This window comes from Astyanax mexicanus, chromosome 18, assembly GCF_023375975.1.
Source record: "Astyanax mexicanus isolate ESR-SI-001 chromosome 18, AstMex3_surface, whole genome shotgun sequence".
In the NCBI taxonomy this organism is placed as follows: Eukaryota; Metazoa; Chordata; class Actinopteri; order Characiformes; family Acestrorhamphidae; genus Astyanax; species Astyanax mexicanus.
Window position 1 is genome coordinate 30569699 of NC_064425.1, and position 21293 is coordinate 30590991.

Here is a 21293-nt window from a genome sequence, read left to right on the forward strand (position 1 = left end):
ACATCCAGCTTAGTCAGTATATCAGACACCTTTTTATGATTTTGAGACTCTTTTAAATCCACTGACACCTGCTCTGTATTGGCTGAAATGCACTGAAACGTTACTTCACAGTGCTGATTATTGGTAATGCACTGTACAGGTGATAAGACACCTATGCGAGTTCTTGGATTGAGCCACACATCCTCTCTAGAGAGATTAACTACTTGCACTGGAACCTGATGTCTGTGTTCCTTAACCAAAGAAGGCATTACTACAATACCTCCTGGTAATGGTAGTTTACCAGGCTCCAACAACCATGACGCTTGGTTTGGTGACTTGTCTGAGAAACCTCTGACCATGACAGTGACTACTGATTCAGCTGGGACATGTACAAAATCTTTCCCTGCTATTCGAGCAATCTTTGTCTTGTCAACATCACATGTATGCATCTGTTGGAAAACAGTCCTCCAATCTGAGTCTAGCTTTGCATCCAAAGTTGTATCAAATTCAGCCTGAACTAACTGACGACTGATGATGTTCATGCCTTTGATAGCAGGTAGGGATGACTGAGAACTTTCAGGGTTTTTCACGACTAAAAATCCACAATCAGGGATTTTAATACCCATGGTATCCATCTCTAACTCCAAATAGCCCAGGTAGGGAATATCTAATCCATTGGCGGCGGTTAATTTAAGCCAGCCAGAGGTTGAAAGCATATCCCCCTCTTCTCCCCCTAACTGCTGGCGGAAGAACTCTTCTGTAATAGTGCTTACTTGGCTGCCTGTATCCAGCAAACATGAAACAGGAACATTCCCAATGTTAACATCTATTGTAGGGCAAGTTCCTACCGCACGCTCCAACACCTGACCTTGGCTAAACTTGGCTTTAGGTGAGTCTGTAGTCTGCCCCTGAATTGCCCGACTCACAGCAACCGGGGCCTTTCGTTTCCCTGTGCATCAGTAAAGGCTGGATTTTTAGTATGCTGTTTTTGTGGACAATTTCTGGCAATGTCCCTCCTTCTGACACTTTAGACAGATAGGTTTGCCATCATCTGTAAATCTGAGTGGAGCTCTTGCCTTAGAGACGGGTTTGAACGTGTGAGTTTTCTGAGTGGTCAACTCCATTACTGCCTGCGTTAGCTCACTAAGCTGCTTTCCCTGCTCAGTATCAACCTGCATGACGTCATCCAAAGTCAATGGTTTGTGCTCACCAACACTTACTACAGCACAGCCTGCACCCCTCTCAGAATCAGACACCTTACTTCTAGTTCTAGATGGTTTTGAATTAGTAGGCTCTTCCATACTCCAGAGGTAAGCTTCCTCACGTACTTCTACCATCGAAGAATCAGGTTTGTTTCTAACCCACCTCCTAAGCTCTCTCTTAAGTGCAGGGTCCCGAACTCCCTCGACAAACTGATCTCTCAATACTACCTTCATATTTGGTACTGCATCAGGTGTTTGTCTCAATACATTGTTAAGTGCTTGTGATAAGGCATGTGAAAATTCCAGTAAGCCTTCAATCTCTGTGTTTGCGGCTGTAAAAGACATGCAATAGCTGAGCCCCACTACGCCTATAACTAAAAGCTTCCCGAAGGTAGGTGAACAGGTCACTAACCTGATCTACTTCACTATCACTTCGTAAACATACCTCTTCTAATGCAGCCCCTCGCAACAAAGAGAGAACAAAGTCATACTGCTCAGGAGGAGACTGACCGTGCACGTAAGACGCGTTCAGTTTCCTCAATGAAATCATCTACTAGTCTTCCATCTTTTTCAAAATCACCAGTAAACGGAGCAATGTGACGCTCTCGTGGCACATAGACATATGTTCTATCAGGCATCCTATTCAAGGAATCAATGGTTGCCATTGCTACAGCATGTTTTCTGTTCAGTTCACCAATTTGTTTCTGAATGTCTGATTCTTCTGGCTCCACCCCATCATCAGAGTCCCTCTCCTCCTCTGAATGGTCAGACATTTTAGGAAAAATAGTCTTTGCCAAATAAAGGATAAGGTTTCTGGATCAGTCCAGGAAGATGAACAGCAGCAGCCAGCAGTGATGAGTCCTCCACTCCACCGTCTCTGCAACTCCGTCTGCAGTCCGACGCAGGTAGTGGTGAACCTGCGACACTTCACCACTACCAAATAATTGTACTGTGTTCTAATGTGTATTACTCAAAAAAACCTAAACAAACTATCAGAATAACCCCACTCCTGGTACCAATTTTTGTCACCGGGGAAAGGACGCACACCAAATGACAAAAGAACTTTCTTGTTTTTCGGGTATTTTATTTATTAATTGATTTTAAAACAATAAAAATAAAATTAATACACTGTAAAACCCCAACTTAGAACACAGTACAGTATTTGGTAGTGGCACTAATTACAGAAAATAGATAAATAACATTAATACCACCTTAGTTTTTAAGCTCACCTCGATTTACTCAGCTTTACTCAACAAGATTTGAGCATTTCATCAAGAGAACTTGGACAAACAGCTTCTGTAACCCAGAAAAATACAAGGCTTGACCACGAGGAGCACACTACCCCACTGAAACAATGCCATCTGCCTGCATCTGGTTGTGATTCATCCCAAAATACATGTTTAGAAAGGCAATATAGGCATCTACTACTGTTATAGGCCAACTAAACCTTATATTGTTCAGTATTTCCTGATTTTTACCTTATATTTCATAAGGATGGCTCTGGATGAATCCTAAAATGGAGCACCACCATACACTGCAGCTTGAGCCTCCTTCTCTACCATGCTCTTAGCTCCTCCCTTTCCTCTCTCAGGGTGACGACACTTCTGATTGTGTTTCTTAAAGTTACAGACACACATTTTAAAGGTGTATTCACAATTCACCACCTGGCTACATAAGACAAAGAAGTCAGTAAAGTTTAGCCTCTCTAGAGATAGGGAGTTGTTACTGTTACTGTAACTGTTATCCTCTCTGTAAAGAGAGAAGTTTACTGTTTTGTCACTGGTAGAAGCCTAGCATTTTGTGGCTGTAATCCTCTGTGTTCTGAGGGAACTGTCCTGTTTTGTCACTGGTAGAAACCTAGTGTTTGTGGCTGTAATCTTCTGCTTGAGGGAAGTTTGTTTGTGTCACTGTTAAAACCTGGTGTTTTATCACTGTTAAAGGTGTTTTTGGCTTTATTTGATTGGATTGTTTGTCACTAGTTATCTCACCATGATCTCTAAAGGCAAAAATGCTCAGAAAAATGCTTAAGATTCCTGGAAACCTCTTAACTATAAAAACAGCACCTTAGTTTGGGGGGGTCTGAAATGCCTCAGTGGTCTGACTCTGAGTTTGAAAAACTAATCAATGACATAGTAAACAAGCAGAAAAATGAACAAAAGTGAATTCAATACTTTTCATCCAAAGGTTTCTCTGCTGACACAGAATGGACTCTTGATGAGGGCAAAACAGCTTTAGGTTTTGGCATTAAGCATAACTCAGTTAAAGAATGTCTTTTTGTTATTAAGCAACACTGGGAAAGCAGAAATCTATGGATGAAATATTAAAAGAAGCGGAAGGGAAGGTCTTAGAGTTAACCAATGAATGCAAAAAGCACAAAACAGCTTTGCTAAATGCTCAAAAATCGTGTAAAAAGCTGCAACAATCACTGACTGAGGTTGAACAGCTACATGCTAACTGCAAACCTATGCCCCAGTGTCGTCCCCCACCTGTAGCTCCTCCTCCAGGTCAGCCATGCTATACAGAGGATGAAGCTCCAATGTTTGCTGGGCTGTATCCTGACTTGAACACATTCTACTCAGATGGATCAGAGTCTTCATTCTCTGATGAAGATTCTGAACCCATCCACAACAAGGTTTTTCAGATGAGACCAGTCACAATCAGGTCAGCTGAGGTTCTTAATAAGGGTGGTGAAGTCAAGGAAACAAGGCCAACAGATTGGCCACATTCCATTGGATGCAGCCACTTTGGACAGACTGTCCAAAGAGTTTAAACATCCAAGAGAAATGGGCCTTGACTTCATTGACCTTATTGAAAAAAAGAGACATCTTTATTCACTACACCCTAATGATGCTGTTGCAATAGCAAGTCAAGTCCTTAAAATCACTGACAGTAGAAAGCTTGCCAATAAGGTGTTAGACAGTCTAGGTGATAATGGGCAGGACATTAACAAGGGGTTTAAAGACTGGATTAGCCAGAAATGGTGCAAGACCACTGATTGGGGGCAGATAAGTAACTGCAAGCAAAAGAAAGGGGAATCAGCTGCTGAATACTGTGATTGGTTTGAACGGATTTTCCTTCGTCATTGTGGAATAGATTCCACCTCTGACGGTCCACACTTTGAACAACTGGTCGATTCACTAAGACCAGAACTTAGACAGGCTCTAGTGACCGCTATTCCAAACTGGCGTAAGGTTAAATGGGGTGAACTTAAAATTGAGCTAGACAGATTGGACATTGATTTAGAGCCTGGCCATGTCTCAGCATCGATACACGTCCTAAAAGGCAATGGCTCTAACTCAAGTAACAATCCTAAGGTTACTAGTCAAAAAAATGAGTGTCATTACTGTCACAAACCTGGTCATTTTGCAAGGGATTGCTGTAGGAGACAGGCCGATAATCTCAAAAGGGGGTTAAGTACACAGAATAGCCAAGGGAACTTTTCACAGGATAGTTCCATAGGACTATCAAACAATGTGTTCCAGGGAATCTCACAGGACCAATTGGCTCTAATCAAGGCAGTACAGGGATGCACAGAGGTGTCAAAAGTCCCATTCTTTAAACTAATTTGCCCAGCCGCTTTTTGAGAACCATCTTTTTGTTGATATTCAAATTAGGGAACAGGATTTTTCATTTCTTGTAGACACAGGAGCTCGGGTTACTACTCTTTCAGAAACAATTTGCTCATCTTTAGGATTATCTTTAACAGACAAACACATCACAGCTGAGGGACTAGGTAATGCTGGTATTTCATTATCTCTATCTGCACCAGTAGATGTTAATCTAGGACCTAAAACAATCTCATGACAATTTTGGGTAGGAAAGGTTGAAAACATTCTTGGTTTGGATTTTCTGAGGAAACTGAACTGTTCTTTGTCTATTAATGCTGATTCTTTAAAATAATCTTTTTTTTAGCTATTCAGTTTGTTTTCTTAGTTTTGATTAGTTTTTGTTCTTGTCTTTTTTTTTTTTTTTGTTATTGTCATAGCCGGACAGGGCTCAGACACACAGATGCAAATACAAATATACTTTATTAAAAAGGTATTGGGCAGGAGAGTAGTTAAAACAGGCAAGGTCAAAACAACAATAAAAGAGGAAACACATACACAGGCGAGGTAATATCAGAAAGCGATCTAAAATCAAACTTGGTAAACAAACACAAAAACAGGGTCGGGTTCATGGATCTGAGGTGTGTAAAAAGGGATTTTTTAAACACATAAATACTGGTAGAAACATCTCATTGTAAATGCTCTTCCTGGTTGCAATCCCCGAATTAGTTTGTTGAATATCGTTAGACCCTTTTTTCGCCCTTACCAAACACTAGTGATGTCAAACTCGAAAAGCAGAATCAAACTGAATCGATTCATTTGAATCACAATGTTTCGAAGTCCATATCAAAAGGGGAAAGCCACGTGACTGTTCCAAAAACTGGTTTCCTTACATCACGCAGTTTCAATTAGTTTCTAATTTTTTTTTTTTTTTTTGCGTGTTTTAGTCCGAACTTAAGTTCAAGCAGCTGGTCTGAGATCAGAATGTTTGGTCTTATATCCCAGAGGAGAAGACCCTATGGATTACTGGCTCAGACACTGAGCCAGACAATGTCTTTCCTCATTTGTTTCAATTAACAAAAAAAAAATCTCTCTCAATTCCAGCAACCTCAGTGCCCTGTGAGAGTTTTCTCATAAGTTGGAAAAATTCTGAGCAAGAGAGGAAATCGTCTTAATCCAAGCACTGCAGAAAATATCATGTTTCTTAATAAAAACAACTGATTACTTGTAATGTTTAATTAAATAAAGTATTACACAAGCATTTCCCTACCTTGCAATGTAAAATGAATATTGTCAGCTATATCAATCCACTGGTTAACAGTGTATCATAATAAATAAAATCCATAATTAAAACAACCCTGTTCTCTGCAAAATGATATATTTTATGACTGAAATATATTTAGGGACACGTATGCTATAGGGGAATATTTAATTTCATTTGTTAAAAAAAAAAAAAAAAAAACACATTACATCTGTTTCTGTTAAGAAAAAGTTGTGGATTTAGGCCCTGGTTGCCCACTATATGTCACTGTGGCGTGTGATGATTCAAACGTCTCACAAGATCGAATCATTTTCCGAATCAGTTGGTTCATTTGATTCGATCTCCCAAAAGCCTCACATTTGGCATCACTACCAAACACATGCTCTTTTTTGGCTTAATTATATGTTAACCTGCTCTGTAAATTAAAACACTGCTCAGGGAAAGTTCAAAAGTTAGCATTTATTTAGTTTTCACTTGGAAGCTAAGCATTGTAAAGACTTGCATGTAGCAGCAATGAACTCTTTCAAACAGATGCAGCTCTACCAATGAGCCCGTACATAGCTTCCCGCCTTTGGAATGGGACATACCACTCTTGAAGCTAGGACAGGGGGGTATTAGAGTGGTGTCTTGCTTGTTTTTGCAATGATTTTGTGAGATAAATCTTTTGTTCATGCTTCAATATGTATACTGTGTGTTAGTGTTTCTATATTATTTGGGTTAGAGCCTACAAGTTGTTATAATTGGGGAATTGAGTTAATTGGTCTTGTTTAGTTGTATTGGCCCAGAGGTGGGGCTAATACTTCATAAAGAGGAAGCTCTTAGAGCCAGATCAATTTTGTTAAACGCTACATAACTATGCTTCATAAAGTGCTATTATGGGGTTTTACAGATTTATACTGACGGTTCTAAACACCCCACTTTAGGCATTTCACCAACAGCTTATTACCGTATTTTTCGGACTATAAGGCGCACTTAAAAACTTTTAATTTTCACAAAAATTGACAGTGCGTCTTATAATACGGTGCGCCTTTTGTATGGATTTTACTCGTCAGGTTGTAAGGAGCAGTAAACACACACTCCGTGCAGCGTTATAGAGAGTTTCAGTGCTATACAGAGTCCAGAGCCGTGCAGCTCCGAGGCTGAGCAGCAATAGCATTAGCTAGATGCTAACCGCTAAGCTAGCTAGCTTATTCACTGAGATCAGTATTATCTAAATTTTACTCGTCAGGTTGTAAGGAGCAGTAAACACACACTCCGTGCAGTGTTATACAGAGTTTCAGTGCTATACAGAGTCCAGAGCCGTGCAGCTCCGAGGCTGAGCAGCAATAGCATTAGCTAGATGCTAACCGCTAAGCTAGCTAGCTTATTCACTGAGATCAGTATTATCTAAATTTTACTCGTCAGGTTGTAAGGAGCAGTAAACACACACTCCGTGCAGCGTTATACAGAGTTTCAGTGCTATACAGAGTCCAGAGCCGTGCAGCTCCGAGGCTGGAGCAGCAAATAGCATTAGCTAGCTTATTCACTGTTCAGAGATCAGTATTATCTAAATTTTACCCGTCAGGTGTAAGGAGCAATAAACACACACTCCGTGCAGAGCCGTGCCGCTCCGAGGCTGGAGCAGCAATAGCATTAGCTAGATGCTAACCGCTTAGCTAGCTAGCTTTTTCACTGTTCAGAGATCAGTATTTTCTAAATTTAGCACTTTTAATACTGCTGGAGCAGTATTATTAGAGTTAGATGCTAATCGCTAAGCGTTCACCGTTCAGAGGTGAGTTATCGGCCTGTAAGTCTGTGCTGCTTTGCCTGGCTAGCATTAGCTAGATGCTAAGCGCTAACTCTCTCAGAGGTGAGTTTTATCAGCCTGTAATCTGCTTGTTTACCGTGTTAAAACAAGCTACAGGGGACGAATCGCTAGCTAATATCTCACTGTCTTACCAGAACACGCAGGATTACTCAGTGTAACGCTGTCGTTTAAGTTTGGGTTAACTTTACTAGTTTAGGTGACTAGCTAGCGTGCTAGCGGATAGCTATGCTAACGCTGGTGCAGCAAGCCTTAGTGGACATCTGGAAATCTAAGCTTACTGTAAATAAACTGAAGCACGTTACTCACCCAAATAAACAGTTTTCAGGAGAGGAATCTGTGTAGATTAATATCCAGCACTCGTTTGACTTTGAAATAGCTAGATTTGTATACGGAGACGCTCCACCGGCAAGCGACCACCCCCGGTGGGGGAAGGGAAACATGGCGCCACCCCTGTTCACTTTGATATAGGCACCCTTTCTAGTGTCACTTAACGCGCCTTATAATGCGATGCGCCCTATGTATGGAAAAATAGCAGAAAATAGGCGTTCTTTGATAGTGCGTCTTATAATACGGTGCGCCTTATAGTCCGAAAAATACGGTACATCCCTGAGTTCCATGTGTCTATTGGGAAGCAGGCCTGTAGCCAGCATTGTGATGGGGGGGATCTTTTTCCCCCAAAAGTGGACTTCATTTGGCTCTCTACTCCACTGCCCCCTAAATACACAAGCACACTTCAAACCTTTTAATTTAGACATATTTTATTCATTATAAGTTTGTTGTGAATCTGTTGTTGCTGTCCTTATTTGTCCGTCTGTTGCTCCCCACTGTTAACATAAATTTGATATAAATGTAAGTGTTACTCAAACTTCCTACATCTGTGATGTGACTTCATTGTCTGTCTCTGTTGCTCACCTCAGTTGTCTGTTGCTTTGTTCCATTGTCTCTGTTGCTGCCCTCCATTGTCTGTCTCTGATGTTGCTGTCCTTTATTGTCTATCTCTCTACTATTGACATAAATAGATAAGAATTACTTCATGAGGTACACTATCGGTATGGTCATTAAAACTTAAACATGAATTAATAATAATATAAATTGAAGTGTTCTGTCTTATTCAAATCTTCCTACAACTGTGCTGGGACTTCGCTAATTTGCATACCGTCTGGTCTGTGAGGGTCTGCTGATTCATTAGATATGCGTGGATTCGTGGAGCGACCAATAATCCGCTTTTAATAACGCGTTAAAGTTGATATTATTTTTTTCTGCCTCAAATTATTTCAAGCACTGTTTGAATATATGTGAGAATTACTGGTGACTGGATTGATGGATTTTCTTAAGTTTGGAGGCGTTTTGAAGGTAAGAGTGTGGGGGAAGCGCTGGAGGGGGTTGGGTGTGTGTCTCGAGTGTCCTGAGGTAATCACAAAGCGAAACACAAGCAGATTTAAACTCTAAACACAGTTCCGTAATCCGGAGAGGCAGACTTTCGAATGGTGTATAACATGTCCGCATTCGATCAAATATGGACGTACGAAAAACGCAAATATGAAAATAATATTTCATAACTTTCATAAACTAGGCCTATTTCGCCCTAAATGTTTATTTTCTGAAAGGAGATACGGCTAAATAGGCTAGATAACTGAAAAGCTTTAAAATCGCATATTGGGTGTCTATATTGAACCTATAAGTATTCATAAACACAGCCAAATATAAAATATGATATTTTTCTGGCCCGCCGGCGGGCCAGGGCGTGTTGAGAGGTTAACCCCCTTTTTACACCTCTATACTGTATTTTATATATGGCCTTAGGAGCAACAGGCATGTTGAGAGTAAAATACACCCTAGCTTGATCGTCAGAATTGCAAAGTGAGTGACTGAATTGTCACTTAACCTACATTTCTTAAAAATCAACTAAAATCCAGGAGTTATCGCAATAATAACAGTAATAATCCAGTGTTACATGTACAATATACTATTGGGCTAAGCCGAGCCCGGCACTTTTAACGCAGGGGAGTTGTAAAGAAATAGACGCCCTGCACTCAGCAACTTCGATCCCCCCCTGGCTACGGGCCTGGGAAGAGACTGTCTGACAATGTGTCAGTGTTTACCACAGAACTGGTGGCTATTCTGCTAGCACTGCAGTAGGCTGAGGATGTTTGTCCGTTGAATATTGTTATCTGTTCTGATTCATCAGCTGCTCTACAAAGCCTTCGAACTGGGCGGTCTTCTTGTAGACCGGATTTAATTCTGGAAATCTTCCAGACACTGTTTATGCTCAGAATGCAGTCTGTGTTCAATTCTTGTGGGTTTCAGCCCATGTTGGAGTAGAGGGAAACGGTCGATGTGCTGGCTAAACAGTGTTTGAGGTATCAGGACTGTGATTTTATCATACCCCTGAGTAAAGCAGAGGCAAAAGTCATCATTAAGAGGCATGTGCGTGCCCTCTGGCAGAGTAAGTGGGAACAGGGGACAAAAGGCAGACATCTTTTTAATATCCAGCCTTAAGCAGGTTCAAGTTCAGTTGGCGGATATGGTCGGAGGTCTGAAGTAGTGATTAGTCGACTTCACATAGGTCACACATCACTGAACTCTACATTACATCTTATTCTAGGGTGACCAAATGTCCGTATTTCCCAGGACATGTCCGTATTTCACATCCTGTCCCGGGTGTCCTGGGTTTTTTTCAAAAAGTGAGGAAATGTCCTGGTTTTTAAATTACCTTCATTGGACCATTAAATTAACAGGCACTAGGGCACTGCGCACGGTGCTGCGTGTGACATAATCCCTGAGTCACGACAGTGAGAGCAGGTCTGTTCTTAATCAGAATGTAGACAATGTGACTGTCATTCAGAAAAAAAAAGCGACTACCGACAAATCTAGCGGGTTTTTGTGCTGTTATTGGAGACTTTTGGCTCTCTTCAGCCGCTGCCGTGAGCCCCGCCCACAACACTCACACTGCAGTCCGTCATTCAGAGCTTACAAACCGCTCCATCAACACCGTGCCCACAGCCACCGCTGACTGACCCCGCCCCGTATTTACAGATCAGGATGTAAATATAACTGTCTTCAGTGTGACACGAAAAAATTATTGAATTTAACTCACACAGTCTCAGTCAGTCTCTCACCTCATTCACCACGTAGCCTGTCACTCACCTGGCACATCCAAACGTTACACTTCCTGTATGGGTCACGTGATTTTTGTTTAAAGCAATACACACACAAATATGAGGTTTCACTCTTGTGCACTCGGCACAGTGCTGACACACCAGTGTCATTTGTGTCATCACTACTTCTATGCACTGTAAATATTTGTATCTCTAAAAAGCAAAACCTGTCTGAGTAAACTTCCTCTCACTGCTGCCCTCGGTCAACTTGGGACAGTCATCAACGAACTAATAAACACAGGCAAGGAGAAATGCGTTGTATGTGGATAATCCATCAATACTCAGCAAGGAGTGAGGTGCGTGTGTGTGTGTGTGCGTGTGAGGCTCAAATAGGCCTCAAGTCACATGCAGTCAATATTTTACTGTCTCTCTAGTGGTGATGCTGGCTTGACTGCTTAGTGGCCGGTTGACTGGATACACCCCAATGTCCTGCAAGGTGGCCACGGCGACCTCTAAAAAGGGTGGCCTATAGTTCTGCAAGTTTTTTTGAAAGATTCACATTTTTTGGGACTGCTTGACACAGTCTTCCAGGTAATCACTCTGAAAAAAGTAAAATAGAGAGAAAAATGCTTTATATTTTTTTAATTAAAGGCCTTATGGTACCTATTTCCCCCAAAAAATCTGAATATGTTGAAGTTGATTTTGTGGGAACTCTGTCCTGTATGTCTTGTGGAAATGTACACAATTGTCTTGATAAACGTCTTCTCGAAATGGGTGAAGATAAATGTAGTGCGAAGCTTCATCTCAGGTTGCACCCAGCAAGCCCCTAAATACCTCATCTCAGAATGAGGCACACCCTTCGTCAGCGATCTCTTATGCTGGCCACACTTGGTTCTGAACACAGACTTACGATGACATACCATCAGTGTTGTGCCAATTCACAGCTTTTCTGAACTAGTTCAAGTTCAGTTCATACATGCTGAAAGTGAACAAACAGTTCACGTTCAAAGTTCACAATTTTAATTCTGAACTAGTTCAAAGTTCAGTTCATTTTACTTTTTTCGTGAGATATTAAAATAAATACTTTTTTTCACACTACAAGCTAGAAATCACTATACGTTCTTTGAAACTGCTCATTGTAGACATTTGCTCATGACACTGCTATTGTGGGTTTCTTACCAGGTGATAAATGTTTATAAGGAGAATCGGTGTCTGTCTCCGTGCATCAACTTCCACTAGCCATTTTTTTTTTATTTCTCACTCGTCTCACTCTCGTCATTGGTCTCTCGCCCTCGCGCTCTCGCCGTTGCCTGCTACACGGCGTTGCTATGCCTACCCCGCTCTGCTCCAATTCATCAAAGAAGCCAGTATGTTATTAACTAGCCAACGTTCATTTACATTGATGTCTGCCGTTCATGACACATACTGTGAACTAATTCACATTCAAGTTCTTTATTAAAAAATGTGTTGCGTTTAGTTCAATGTTCACGAAAAAATTAGCGTGTTCAATGATGGCGTTCTTTTGAACTTTTTCACGCACAACACTGCATACCATCCACAGACAAAATGCAACTGAGTGCTCATCGCACCCTAAAGACACTTCATGGGATAAGTATATCCCTCAGATCCGTTTTGCAGTGAGAACTGCCCCACATGAGGGTACCAGCTTATCAGGTCCGTACTCTACGGAAGGGAACTGGAAACCCCACTCGACCTCATCATCGCATGTTGCAAATTTTACAGCTTCAGTATACTTACTAATGTGGATACAGGGCAAGGTGCTGGTGTCTTCCATGTCGTCAATTTGCATAGGACACAGCTGCTACTAACAACCTTACACAGCCCCATGTTGTGTATCCAGATTCTGAGAAAGCAAAGGACTGGTTGGACCATGATTTAAAAATGAACCAGGTAACTCCTTTTTTTGTGTGTGCAGGTATAGTTATGTTTCTCCTATATGCTTTTTTTCACCTACTTCACCATCGTCTACTAAAACAAGGCTGTAGTGGATGGAAGTATTGTTGTACCGCTGGGTACTATAGCAATGCTACCTCACTGCTGCGTTCCTAAATACACTTTTTCAAAAAGAAAAAGCTTAGAGGTAAAACCTTCCATAGTTTTCCCAAATTTCCTGTAGTTCACTGTGAATGGATTCACAAAATTAGTAGAGACCGCCATTTCAATTTAGGATGTTACTGTTGTGAGAGTGTCCTCAATATTAAATGTAGGCTTTTATTTAATCATTAAACCAGTAATGCGGTGAGAGTAACTTCTTATCAACCAGTTTTGCCATGCAGTGCAAATCAGACTTCATTAGCATCAAAACAGCTGAAGAATGTAAACAGTAGACCTAGCCCAACATCTTTAATCTTTTACTCCAGTCACCCCCTCAGTATGTTAGCTTGTTATGCTAACTGGCTACTGTTATCTAGCGAGCTGTTTTTTTCTACACGGCACTCCACAGTGCCTCTAGCAGTGTGGTGGTATGTTAAAAATGCATACCATTCTAAATTTCCCTCCTGTATACCACCCAGCACTACTTTGTATATGATATGAGGTTTTACAAGGAGTGCCACACATCTCATTAGTACTACACCCAGGACATGAGGCTAAGGATTTAGACCCTATGATAGAGGGGGCTAATTCAGATGCCTATGACCAGCAGCCAAACAGTTCCTGGAACCATGCCCGCTTTCAATCATTTAATCCTGGATTAAATTATTTTATTTCTCTACTCATTAGCGCTCAAAACTTCTTGTCTTAAGGTTTAGCTCCTTCGACACTCAAAAGCTATAATTCTATCTAGCATCTTTTCACCCTTTTACTTTTCCCTCCGAATTCCTAGCTTCCAAATCCTAGCTACAACTGTTTGTGCTTTCATAGTTCACACTCATTCTACACGACATAACCAAATTTCTTCTCTGAGAAAAATTATCGTCGCCATTCAAATTTAAAGCTTGTTGCAATAATCCAGATTATCCAAGCGTGTTTTCTTGCCTACTCCTTAAAGGTATAGAAAAATCATCTCCTCAATCCAAAAATAAAGGTTGCCTATTACTCTGGTCATTTTGCAGAAATTAATTTAAATTTTACGAAAGGGTTTTATTCTTCCTATGTCAACTCCATGCTAGAGGTGGCTTTTACTAGCATTTTATGGATTTATGAACACAGGCCTTTCGATCAGTCTCAAAGCCTATCGCTGTCTGATTTAAGTTTTACACCTACCTTCTTTTCTGTTTCTTGAAACACTCTAAAACTGATCACAGGGGAACTGGTGTAATGATAAAAATTTCAAAACTGCACTCTGATTTCTGCCCTTACACTTCTATGGCTCGCTATCTGCCATCACGCTCTTCTTCTGATCCTAATTCACCTCTTTTTGTTTTACCTAATGGTCACCCTATGATGAAACAGTGGTTCAGGGTTCATTTGTCCAATGTAAAAAAAAAATCTCCATCCTGCTACACTGGTCACTCTTTTAGGATCGGCTCAGCCACGTCTTCAGCCGAAGCCGGCGTCAGCATCCCCTTCATAATGCTGCTTGGGAGATGGACATCTTCAGCATATCAGTCCTACATTAGACCTGAACCAGACCTAATTCTGAACACTCAGCAAGCCCTTTCAAGTTCTATTTTAAGCACACACTGGAGGCGGTGATGTAAAATATAATTTTTTAATCATTGTTAGTTAGTTCCCATGTCAGTTAACTCTGTAAGCATTTCTTAGACTAGACACAGCGGTGCCAAGCTGGGAAATAAGATAACCTATTGTTAGGCTCATGGGTCAAAGGTCTTTAACTTCCCTTAACAGGGAAGTCTTTAGTGCTGAGTCAAACATCCTGCCCCTCCCCCCTACCTAAGACTATTTACATGGGGTTGGAAGGTCAGTCAGTCGGAGTTGGGTGTTGGAGGTGAGCTGGAGAGAGACTGGCTGGGAGAGCTGGACAGCCGTAAAGTCTAGCTTTGACAACTATCTGAATAAAGCTAACATCTTCCTGCACTGATGGTCTCAGACTCCTTTTTTCTGCAAACTACATCTACAAGAACTGGTACGTTGTTGAACAGCAGACGTCAAGAAGATCTCAGGTTCTCTTCACTGTTTCACTGACCCATTTAGAGAAATCTAAATGTGTGGTTAAGAAGACAGAAGTAAGCACTAATAAAAGAATACAACAATTTGGCGTCACAAACAGGATCAGTTAAATCACTTAATTAAATTTCACAATTTGGTGAATTGATGTGATACTGATCAGAAGAACTGTGGTGCAACTTCAAGAGAACTCTGCTGAAGCAAGAAGGGAGATCTCCAAGCCAAGCCAGGGGAGTAAAGTCCACCCCTCCTCCTCCTCATCCTTCTGCTGCTAGAGATGTCTGCTGCTGCTGGAAGTGTGAAGAACTCTGCTGATCTGCTGCCAGAGACGTCTGTGAGGCAGATAAGAGCAACTTCCAATTCTCCACCAAGAATGTATTTGGTGGGTATGACCACCACACACCATTAGCAGAGAAAGAAAAGAAAAAGCCTAAGACAAAAACACACCTAGAATTGTCTTAAGAATAAGTCTGATATTCATGAAAGAAAACGTTTAGGAAGAAAAAAAACTCAACAACTCAGCAAAATCTGGTACCTCATCACCACTGCTGGTTCAGTGAGTGAGAAGAAAACTAAGAAGCTAAGAGAAAAGTTTGTTTTATGTTTTTATGTCTAAACGTCCTAGCTAGGCTTGGGTGTTCTCAGCAGATTTGAATCAAAGTCTGTATAACACATTTGGTACTCGCTCTCTTAGAATACATTCTGAGACAGGTGGCGCCCCGTTTTCAGTTATATCAGTTAATAATTAATTTAACCTATTAAGGTTAAAAGGTGGCACCCTTTAGCAGAGGTCTGGAGGTTATGTAGCTACATTGATGTGGGCATGTGTGTCACAGGTTCGTGAATTCACAAGACCAATATATTTGTGAGTGATTCACCTAGTCTAGGTGTCATAGACTTATGTTCTTCAAAACTGTTTGTTCCAGGGACATTCTAAGTTAGTTATATCAGATAAGAAATCATTTATCTATCTGGTTGTTCCAATTTGTGTGTCTTTTTGTGTATGTGTAGGATCCTAAAAAAAAAAAAAAAAAGTCACACAGGAATATTTTCCTGTTTTTCCATCAGGAAATCTAAATCTGTTGAATCTACGTCTTCTACGTATGCTGACAGAGATGATCTGCTCAAAGAAAAAAGCAAAGTTATGCAAAAAGTTAAACATCAGACCTGAATCAGAATGGACTCAAGACCAGTGCTTTGCAGTGTTGGGGAAATGTGTTCAGAAAGATGATTTAGAAGGTTGTTTGTTGGTGTTTAGACAATGGCATTCTTTGTTAATGGCAGAGCAACAAGTACACATCAAACAGTTAGAACAAGACTGTTCTGATTATGAAACTGCTCAGAAAATTTCCAGAGAAACACAAAATTCTGTAAATCTCCGTCAGAGTAAGTTGAATGTGTTTGAAAAGCAAGAAGAACTGCTGTTACCTCATTCTGATGGAACAAAAGAAGGTGTGAAGAAAGGGAGGGGTCTCAAGTCCCCCTAGTCAGCAGTGATCCAGTCACTGGAGACAGACAGGAAAATTCTGAGACTGTGTCTTTAAAGCAAACCAACAGTCAACATCCTAGTTGTAGTTTTGTGTGATGTAAATTTAAATTTTTATACATTTTATAATTCTCAACTCTCAACACAGATCCTTCCACATACCTTTCCCAAGGGTCTTAGGTCAAAGGTCACGGGAGTAAGTCTCTAGGTCCCACGGACCTAAGGTCAAGAGGTGACAAGGTGGTACTGATAAGGTAATTACAGGATAAACCACTCTTTTGTTCCTGATTGTCTGAAATTCAGATCTCAACCCACAGTTTATATACAACTTTTCCACACCCCTTCAGAAGCAGATGGCAGAGTTCTGGGTCTCAACGTGATCGCAACAATTAAAGAAGCTTGCCCCTTTACTCTGCTCTCCTGACTCGTCTCTTCTCTGCACAAGAAAAACTAAAAAATTCAACAATTGGCGCTGTGAGCAGGATCTGGATCATCTCTCTACAACTGCTGGCTCGGTGAGTGAGAAATCCAGAGAAAAAAAGAAGAAACTAAGAAGAAAGTCAGTTTATAAAAAAGTCCTAGCTAGGCTTAGGTGTTCTCAGCAGATTTGAATCAAAGTCTGTATAACACATTTGGTACTCGCTCTCTTAGAATACATCCTGAGACAGGTGGCGCCCTGTTGTCAGTTAAATCAGTTAAAAATTAAGGTATAGGTGGCGCCCTCTACCAGAGGTCTGGAGGTAAAGCCAAATTGTGTTGAGTTCTACCTTGATTTGGGGCCTGTGTGTCACAGGTTCGTGAATTCAGAAGACCAATTATTTGTGAGTGGTTCACATAGTCTGTGTGTCGTAGACGGAAATAGACAGAGTTTCTATTTCACGAGGAGCGTGGGCGTGCGTTCCTCAAAACTGTTTGTCTTTTTGTGTAGTTTGTTTAAAAGGATCCCAAAGTAAAATGTTTTCCTGGTTGTCAACAAAAAACAGAACTGCATCTGCCTCTGCATCTCTACGAAACTATGCTGATTAGAGAGGCATTTGAAACAAACCTAGGCCAGATGTTAGATAAAATGTGTGCAAAGAAAAGAAATAAAGTGTGTGCTAAATATGGCATCACACCTGAAACAAGGTGGAATCAAGAGCAGTGTTTCACAGCTCTGGCTACATGTTCAGAGTAAAAAGATTTGGATGGGTGATTCCAATTTTTTAGAGAATATCATGCTCTCTTAATCACAGAACATCTAGAAGAAATTGACCGTTTAAAACAAGAATGTGCAAATCACAAAAAGGCAGCCATGAGTGCCCAAAAGACGTGTGAACACACAGCGCTCTCAGTTCACTTCAGGCCAAAGTAGAATTGTTAGAGGAACAGGGAAAAAAGTAATGTGACCAGCCTAAGAGCAAGCTGTATCCCAGTTTGAAAGAGTTCAGAGGGAGAGCTGAGAAAGATTCCTCAAGTGACAGTGAGGACTCAGTGTCAGATTTTAAAATATTTGAAGCTGCTCTGGTAATTGTCAAACAGAGAAAAGTGAAAGGAGGGGCAGATGTCAAGGTTACTATCAAACATGCTCCTTTAAGTCCAGTGTGCTTGGAGTTTACTTGATTATCCTCTGTTTGTAAGGTAGGCTGGCTTTAAGATACTTTTAGCTTAATTCTGTTAGAACTGTTTTGGTAATCTTGTGCTTGTTGGGACTTGTTGATTTGGGTAGCTGATTCAGGTGTGGTTTCTGGCTAGTTAAGGTGTGAATTAGAGGGGTGTGGCTAACAGCCTGCAGTTGTTGATAAGTTAAGTGTGTTATCCGCTACAGACGTGTAGCAGTTTGTGCAAGGACTCTTTGACTCTTTGATCAGCAAATTTTAGTCTTTCAAATTTAAATCAAAACAGTAAAACTTAAGATTTTACTGTCGCGTAAGTGGTCCTTCACTGTACTCTCTTTTCTGCATCTTGACATCTCTTGACAATGTGCTTCCAAATTCCTACTCTCATCTCCTGCAACACCCGTAGACACCGGCATCAGGGCAGAAACCGCAATCCTAGCAACCTGTTGTACCCACCTAGTTCACTAAGTTCTCAGGTGTTGGTGCATGGGGGACTCTGGAATTGCCATTCTGCAGTTCTGAAGGCTGACTTCATCACAGCTCTTGCCTATGCTCAATCTCTGGACTTCCTGGCTCTGACTGAGACTTGGATCACTCCAGAGAACTCTGCAACTCCAGCTGCCCTGTCATCTGCTTTTGCCTTCTCCCACTCTCCACGGCCAACCGGCAGGGGTGGTGGAACTGGCCTGCTTCTGTCGCGTAAGTGGTCCTTCACTGTACTCTCTTTTCTGCATCTTGACATCTCTTCTTTTGAATTTCATGCTGTCACTATCTCTTTTCCTGTCAAACTCCATATCATTGTTCTCTATCGTCCTCCTGGCCCACTGGGCAACTTCATTGATTAACTGGACACTCTCCTGGGTGGGTTACCGGTTGAATCCTCACTTATCCTCCTTGGTGACTTCAACCTCCCCTCAGAGAAACTACAGTCATCCTGTCTTCTTCCACTTCTGTCTTCTTTTTCTCTCTCCCTCAATCTGTCTGCTCCAACTCACAGAGCAGGAAACACTCTAGACCTTGTCTTTAGCAGACCTGCTCCAGCTCTGGATCTAACTGTAACTCCTCTAGATTTCTCTGACCATCACTTCCTATCCTTCACGCTCTCTCTTCCTGCTCTTCCTACAAACACAACCTCTTCAACTTCCACTACTCATCGCAATCTTCGTGCTATATCTCCCTCCTCTCTTGCCTCAACTATCTTGACCACTCTTCCGAATCCTGACTCCTTCTCTTCCCTCCCTCTGGAAACAGCTATCAACACCTTCCGCTCATCTATCACCTCTTCCATCAACACTCTCTCTCCTCTTACTTCAAGGCCAGCAAAATCCTCTCCAGCCACCCCATGGCTGTCGGATGTTCTACGCAACAACCGTAGAGAGCTAAGGCTAGCCGAGAGAAAGTGGAAAAAATCTCAACAATACTCAGACCTTTGCTCTTACCAATCTCTCCTATCCCGATTTTCAACAGAGGTAACTGCTGCAAAATCCTCTTTCTACAAAAGGAAACTGGAAGAATCAGCATCTGACCCTCGCAAACTCACCATCTTCTCATCTCTGCTAAACCCTCCCACTCCTCAACCTCCCACAACCCTCTCCCCGGATGATTTTGTCAACTTCTTTGAGGAGAAAGTAGCAAATATCCGCCAATCCTTTCCCCCTGCCTCTACCCTTCCCACCAAGCTCTATCTTCCACATTCTACTTCTGTCTCACTTCTCTCTGCTTTCCACAGATGAAATCCTTCATCTTCTACATTCTAACAATCCAACCACTTGCCCACTTGACCCTTTACAATCTTCCCTCTTTCAGACAATTGCTCCTGACCTCCTTCCGTTCATCACTCACATCATTAACACCTCTCTATCATCTGGTCATGTTCCATCAACTTTTAAGACTGCCAGAGTGGTTCCTATCTTGAAGAAACCAACTCTAGACAGCTTGGATGTTGGCAACTACAGGCCAGTTTCTCTCCTCTCTTTCCTTTCTAAAGTCCTTGAGCGTGCTGTCTACAACCAACTTTCTCTCTTTCAAACTCAGAACAATCTTCAGGATCCAAACCAATCTGGCTTCAAACCTGCACACTCTACTGAAACTGCCCTCATTGCAGTTACAGAGAAGCTTCATGCAGCAAAAGCTACCAACCTGTCATCTGTTCTGATTCTCCTTGATCTCTCTGCTGCTTTCGACACGGTCGACCACAGCATTCTCCTTTCCATCCTCACCAGCCTTGGAATCACTGGCTCTGCATGGCAGTGGTTTGCATCGTACCTGGAGGACCGTTCCTACCAGGTAACTTGGCAAGGGGCAACATCTGCCCCATGCAGACTCTCCACTGGGGTTCCACAAGGCTCGGTGCTTGGTCCTCTTCTTTTCTCACTCTACACTCGCTCTCTGGGTGAAATATCTTCTCATGGATTCTCATACCACTGCTATGCGGATGACACTCAACTAATCCTTTCTTTTCCTCCTTCCGACACTCAGGCTTCATCCCGCATCTCAGCATGTCTCGATGTGGATGAGTTCTCATCACCTAAAACTCAACCCCAGCATACCTGTCAAGTTTTAGATTTACAAATAAGGGATATTTTCCTCCGTCCGCTTAAAGCAGTCCCACCAGCCCAACGTAGGTTCAGTATCCCTTTTCTTTAAAAAAAAAAAATGTCTTTTTTGGCATAAATGTACTCTTTTATATGATTTTTTTTTATTTAATACATTTTTTATTTAACAAAGGGTGCACAAATTCTGCAAAATGACTGTTGGTGACCTAAAAATAGTATCATGAGCTTTTACAAAAAGGACGTGGACTAGATATGTTCCATCAGTAAAAATTTGTCCTAAGGGGACTACACAATTAATATTTTTTAATTAATACTTCTTTCTTTTGATCACTCCACCCCTGATCAGTTCAGTTAATTTCAGTTAACCTCTCGACATTTCTAGTTAAGCTGAGTCACAAGCTGTAGTTTTTTATTTTTAAAAGATTTAATCTGTGGGTTTTGATTCGGAGACGAGTATTTTTAACCAGCTATCAGAAAAATCTCATCACAGTTTCCATGATTAGCCTACCGTTACCTTTCTTTAAGAAAAATCTCCGTATATCCATCAGCTGCTCCGACTAGCCGCCTGAACTCACAGCGGGGGGCGGGGGGTCTTCCCCACACTGACCCTCCTTTGCGCTCCGCAAAACCAGCAAGCTCAAGCTGATTGGCTGTTTCTCCTGAAAGGCGGGACTTT